Below are 6463 nucleotides of genomic sequence, written 5' to 3'. Positions count from 1 at the left end.
CTATTCTCTTGTAAACTATGAGTGGGTGTAATTATAAACCTTGTAGGCTGCAGATGGATATTCTTACTTCTCTCTTGGGCATAAGTGGGTTCTGGTACTAAAACCAAAAAATGCTACACCCCTGTTTGTTTTTTCTTGTTAACCCTGCCAGTATTTTGATCCCAGCACTTTGTTTGCTTGCCTATTTATAACCTCGAACCTGCATGTTGAAGCCCTATAATTCTTGGTGTCACATTATCCACAAAGAGTATCAAAATGAAAATGTAACGGTGCGAGTTATTTCTCACACACACTGGAACAGCTAAGGATGTTTTCCCAACATTTTTATTCCAAACATACAGTCTGTGTGGTCTATTTACGCCCGGCAACAGAGCCATACTGCCGTTAACGGTCACAAATACTCTCCAAAGACATGTGCAGGCTGGAACCTGACATCTGGCTGGTTGTGGCTGTTCATGGCCTCAGCAGTTGACTGCAGATGTTGAGGGTGAGCTGATTAACGATGACCCACAGCTGTTTAAATCAGACCAACCTGGAACCGATCCCTGAAACATTGCCCCACCTTTCTGTCCTGCAGCTGAGCTAAACCCACATCCCCACAGAACCATTTCCCACATCTAGAAAAAAGGAAAGCTTTTCTCCCTTAAACTCCAAGCCTAAAATACATGTAGAAGCTGAACCCTTTTAACCCCAGTCAGCATGCAGACATGATGTTTTCAGGACAGCCTTGGTTGAGGCTCAATCAATAGATATAGCAGCATAAAGGCCAACCAGAAAAAGAAAACATGTTACATGGGCCCAGTCTGCTATTTTCTGATGATACTTGTGATATATCTTCAATTTACTGGAATTTACTTTGATTTAAATGAACGTATTTCCTGCAAAAGATGTCAAAGAAAACAAGTTCATGGTGACATGCAGCTGAGCATGATCAAACTCATAACAAACTTTGGCTGGGGAGGATTTTAATACAAAGTCTGTCAGGGCTCACATCTTTCAAGGGTGTATTTTCTGCATTTATTTTGTGTGCAATAAACACTTCAGACTATTTATATTTATATTGTTTATTTAAACATAAATGTCTCCAAGGTTAAATCAGCTCCTATTTGAATCTCTTTTATCAATCATCTTTAGGCTTGGTTAAGCAGCACCATGCAAGTATTGTTTTTAATTTATTCTACCCATTTATTTAATGTTTTGCTGCTGTTTTTCAGTCATATTTATTGCTGTCTTAGAGATTGTTAAGTGTATTTATACTTGTGCAGCCTGTGGTAGTTTTAAATGTGTTGTAGAAACAAACTTTCTGTAGTGTTGGAGATAAAGATTATTTCTGTTGTGACTGCTGTTTGTTGAGTTTTTGTCTCTGCAGAGGCAGAAAGTGAGATCAGAAGGATAATATATCCACCCCAGAGTTGGAGCTGTCCGTCACTTTGCCTGTCTCCCGCTCTGCCGAGCAGCAGCCATCAGTCACGTCTGCCTCGGCTGTAAAGGCTGACTTTCTGCGTGCACCACTGGGGGACTGCAGATTTACAACTTTAGCCTTTCTCTCCAAACTTTTTCTCTTTACCACTCACACAAATCAGTGAAGTAAAGTAAAAACAAGCATTGATGGTGTGGAAGCTGATCTTGCAGGAAGAACGGATTAAAACCTCTTTGCAACCAGATCAAAGTTCTGTTCTGGATTATAGCTGCTTGGACTACAGACAAACCAGCAGATCCAGCAGGGAAAGATGGTTTGACTTGGTCAGCCACATTTATTTGCTCAACACTGAGATAAAAAAAATAATTTATTATACAAACTGGTGAGGCAAAGGTGCAGTTTTATACTGAATCCCATTTCTACCCCTTTCCCTGTTTTACACGTTCACATTAGGGGAAGGCCTATCTCAATTATCTTTTGGATGAAGGGGAAGGGGAAAACTTGTGGGCCACGCAACTGAAACAATATGGCATCTTTGTTTTTTTTTTTGTTTGTTTTTTTGTCGTCATTTTGTGGCCATTCGGTTGTCATAGATACCCGCTGTGTTGCAGTGTAGCAATTAATGACGACTTCTGATGATGTATGACAGTAAAGTAGGGGTATCTCATTTCCTACGGGAATGTTTTCACCCCTTACCACTTCGTTAAGGGGTGAGGGATAGGAAAAGGAAGGGGAAGGGTAAAAAGAGAAATGAGCCTTAGTCCTGATATCTCACTTTGTGTACTGTCAGCTCTTTTAACCTTTCATGCAAAGTGTCAGTGGAGACCTGTTTAACCCATATTTAATACATATAGTTTCTGAGGCCTTTTGCTTCACTTTATTGTAAAAATGTGGCTTAAAACCCTGTTGTGTTCAACCTGATATCTTCTGCCCCCCTGGTGGACACCTTTTACACTACAATAATTTAGACTTATACTAAAATGATTTTTGTTAATTTCTCTTTTTTTTCCATTTTGTTAAAGGGCCAAATAAAGACTAATTAAAAAAATATAAATTTTCTCCCCATTTTAGTCAAGCATCCAAATGCAGGCACTGGAAATAAACCTCTAGGAAAATGCCCTCTAGGTTGATGATTTTCACATAATCCGTCCGTGTGCCGTTGACGTGTGGGCAGGATAGCTGGCATTTTTGGCTTTCAGTGTCAGATTGTGCATCACCATCTGTGTGGCTTGCAGTACAAAACACACCATCAACTTCTCTGTTTACATGGAAACAGCAGACATAGCCAAAAATGTGCTGGTATCTGTTTTTATATGAATAAACAGTTATTGATGACTGTGACACCAGAATAAAATGAGATTGTTTAACATGAATGTGATTGAGGGATATTTCATTCATACATTGGGAAATCAAGAACATACTCAGAGTTTTTTTTTTCTCCAGATTATACTCATTTTATTTAAAACCTTGTTTTTATTTTATATGTTTATTACTGAACTGTATGTTGATGCTGGACCTGGTTGGGGGAAAATATGAAGCTGGAGAATGAGGAAGAGAAATGACATAAAAATAAAATGGAAAACAACTTACAGCCTCTATAAGAAAAAGTGGAGAACCATCAGGAGCACCTACAGGAAAACAAGCTGAGAGAAACATTAACAACACCTAAACACTTTAAAAAGCTCATTTGGACTGTAGTTAATCTAAAGCATATTTTTCTTTTTTACACAAATTCCCCTTAATTCATTTGTTGGTTAAAAAAACTTACTTTTGTTTATTCAATTAAACTTCATTCACTTAAAATCATTTATTAAGTTTAAGCTCAACAGTCAGACTTAATTAAATAATTTAGTTTCTTTCTGATAAAGAATCAGACTCAGTTTAGTGGAAAATTAACTAGACGTGTGGAGCTTCGAGTGGGAGAAAATATCTGTTTATAAGATTTATACACTTTGCAGCATTTTTATTTTATTATTTGTGTATTTGCAGAAAAAAACATGGTGTTTTTAAAGGTCACTATGACTATCCAAGAAAAATAAAGGCAATTTAATTACTTTTAAATTAGACTGCCTTAGAGGGTATTTTTATTGAGATTCTTTACTAAAAAAGCCTAAATGATAAAAATTAAATGATGAATTCAAGAAAAAAAAAAAAAAAAAAATCAAGTTAAACTAAATTTAGTCAACCAGAATTAGCAGGTGTGACAGATTAGCTTAGTTTTATTTAGGTTGAGCCAGTGTTTGGGTTCTTTAGTGCACCAGCAACAAGAATATTAGATTAGATTCAACTTTATTGTCATTACACATGTACATGTACAGAGTAACTAAATGCAGTTTGGTGCAAATTTACAGTATTACAGAGCATATAGATACAGGTATGTCGGGAAATACTATGATATATGGAATGAATTGCTATAGATAAACTATAAATATACTCTACAGCTTGTGTTATAGAGATTAAGCTGCAGTAGACAAGTTAAATATATGGATATGAATGATATAGACATGATTTACAGATATGAGGAGATATAACCATACTAAAGGATTAAAATACTGTGGACATACAGTGAGAAGGAATAGTACACTTAGAGGGTGGGTAGAGAGGTGACATGTGTTGAATGATGAGCAGGGGCAGGGGGGTAAGTGGGGACAGAGTTCACTAAGAAAACAGCTCTGGGGAAAAAGCTTTTCATCAGTCTGGTGTTTTCTTGTTCAGAGCTTACTGAAGCGCCTGCCCGAGTCCTTGATGATGATGTGAGCTTGGCGTAAGCAGCATTTTCTCCTAATGTCCTCGGTGGCTGGAAGCGTAGTCTGTGCTGCATGGAGCAGTTTTCACCAGTATCATGTGATCTGTGACAGAACTGTTTCTGTACCTGTGTTACACAGCTGGTCAGGACATATCTGTTGCTATTGGTGATTAAACCTGCAGGACAATACAGCCGTTGTACAGCAGCTAGCAGAGGAAGTCCCCAGCCAGAGACCCCACAGCCATGGAGCACGAGCCTTAGAGAGCCTGGGATGCTGGCTCTGCTAGTCCTGCAGCTACCAACCACCCAATAATTATCTGAGTGCTCAATGCAGGAAATCACATGCCCATAAAACATGAATTACAATCTGCTTTGAGAGTTTTTGAGAGCTAGGTAAGTACAAGCCCCCTAGTTACACTGATTCATAATGATTTATTTTCACTTCAAATAGTAGAGCCTCCCACTTGGAGAATAATAAAAAAAAGAACTAGAAATATATTTGTTATTTGGATTACGCCTGGCAAGAAAAGATAATGAAAACACTAAAAATGATTTGAAGTCATTTTGGAGGAACCCTGTTGTGAATGGCTGCCAGACACAGATACACGAAGTTTTAGATGAAGGAGGGGAAGCATGAAGTGGAGGTTCAGCCAAGGGTATAATAAGCTGCAGGTCAGAACGCAGCCACAGCACTTTACCGGAGGGAAATCAGGAAAACGCAGGGATGAGCTGCTGTGTTACTGAGAACACACACACACACACACACACACACACACACACACACACACACACACACACACACACACACACACACACACACACACACACACACACACACACACACACACACACACACAGAGTCCTGTTGTTGTTTACCAACTGTTGGAAACACAGATAACAGCTGATTTTCTGTTTATGTTCAAACCCCTTGAATAAAAACTGTATAGGTGAAAATGGCATTACAGCCCATTTACAGGTTTTTATATAAAATATACTTTTAAGTGCTTATCAGGTTAATTTTTTAATACTATCACATACAGAAACGTCTCTTTCCACATGAACACAGAACCCGCCTCCTTTTTTAATTTTTCCCAGAGTCAAAATTTAAGTAAAGACATTAAACCCTGATGCCTGGTGTCTACGATTTTTTATTTTATTTCTTTTACTATTTGCTATTATTATTTTATTGTTATTTTTTAATTTACTGTTTATTGTAGTTTATATTATTCCAGTCTTTTTCTTGTCAGTAGTGTTTGTCCTGATTTTTTTTCTTGTATTTGTTTTCCTTTTATATAACTGTAAATAGATTCAGGCATTAAGGGGTTCATATAAAAAAAGGCTTATCTGGATTAAGTTAACTCTGAAACATTACAGGGAGGAGTTGCAAAATTCAAACGTCATAATTACAGCTTAATTATACCTCTAACCAGGACCAGCTTTTCACAGCCAAGCAGCTTACTGGGAACATCTGTCACATCACCATGCTTCCACTAAGCTCCTGTCTGAGGGAACTGGATTAAACTGGACTTTATCTTATCAAAATGAGAAACAATAGCTCATTTTCAGCTGGTGTTTTTAATTAACCTGCCTTCCCAAATATGATATAATATCCCAGATGTTCTCAGAGATCAGAGTATTTTTATTTTCTTTTTGTGGATGCCCACCTCAGGTGTTTTTTATACATTTATTTTTGTAATATACTCATAAGGGAATTAAACCAACCTCCAAATCTCCAAGATGGAACATCTGATCCTTCTTAGTTTGTAAAACACAGGCGGACCTTTGCCCTGAGACACTCCAGGTCATGAGCTGTGGACAAGAAGATTAGGAGTCCTGCAGAATTCAGACTGCAGCCGCTTGGTTGATTAATCCCACCACAATGCTGAGAAACAACACAATTGTTAATGCATCTGTAGCAACATGTCACACACACCACTGTCAGCAATCTATCCTGAGAACATTTGCATAAATGTCATTTACTGCCCAAAATAAAGCCCAACGCCTCATCGCCACCCCAACCTTCCCTCATCCAGACGTGTAATTGGGAAAAACACAAGCAGGTGAAATCTGCTGAGCGTGGAATTGATTCGCAGGTCATTTTAACTGCAAACTGCTGCTCTTTATTTTGAGCGTGTCAGAGCCCAACAAGGTGATACACTGAATTAAATCCAGGTATGAGAGGCTGCAGCAGGAAACGCCTCCAGTCCAGTGGTGACATTCTTAGTGATGCCTTGGCTGTCTGTATCTTCATGTTGTATTGTTATATTTACAATTTAAATCATCCTTGATGTGGAAGT

This window comes from Melanotaenia boesemani, chromosome 2, assembly GCF_017639745.1.
Source record: "Melanotaenia boesemani isolate fMelBoe1 chromosome 2, fMelBoe1.pri, whole genome shotgun sequence".
Classification (NCBI taxonomy): Eukaryota; Metazoa; Chordata; class Actinopteri; order Atheriniformes; family Melanotaeniidae; genus Melanotaenia; species Melanotaenia boesemani.
Note: the sequence above shows the minus strand (reverse complement) of the source record.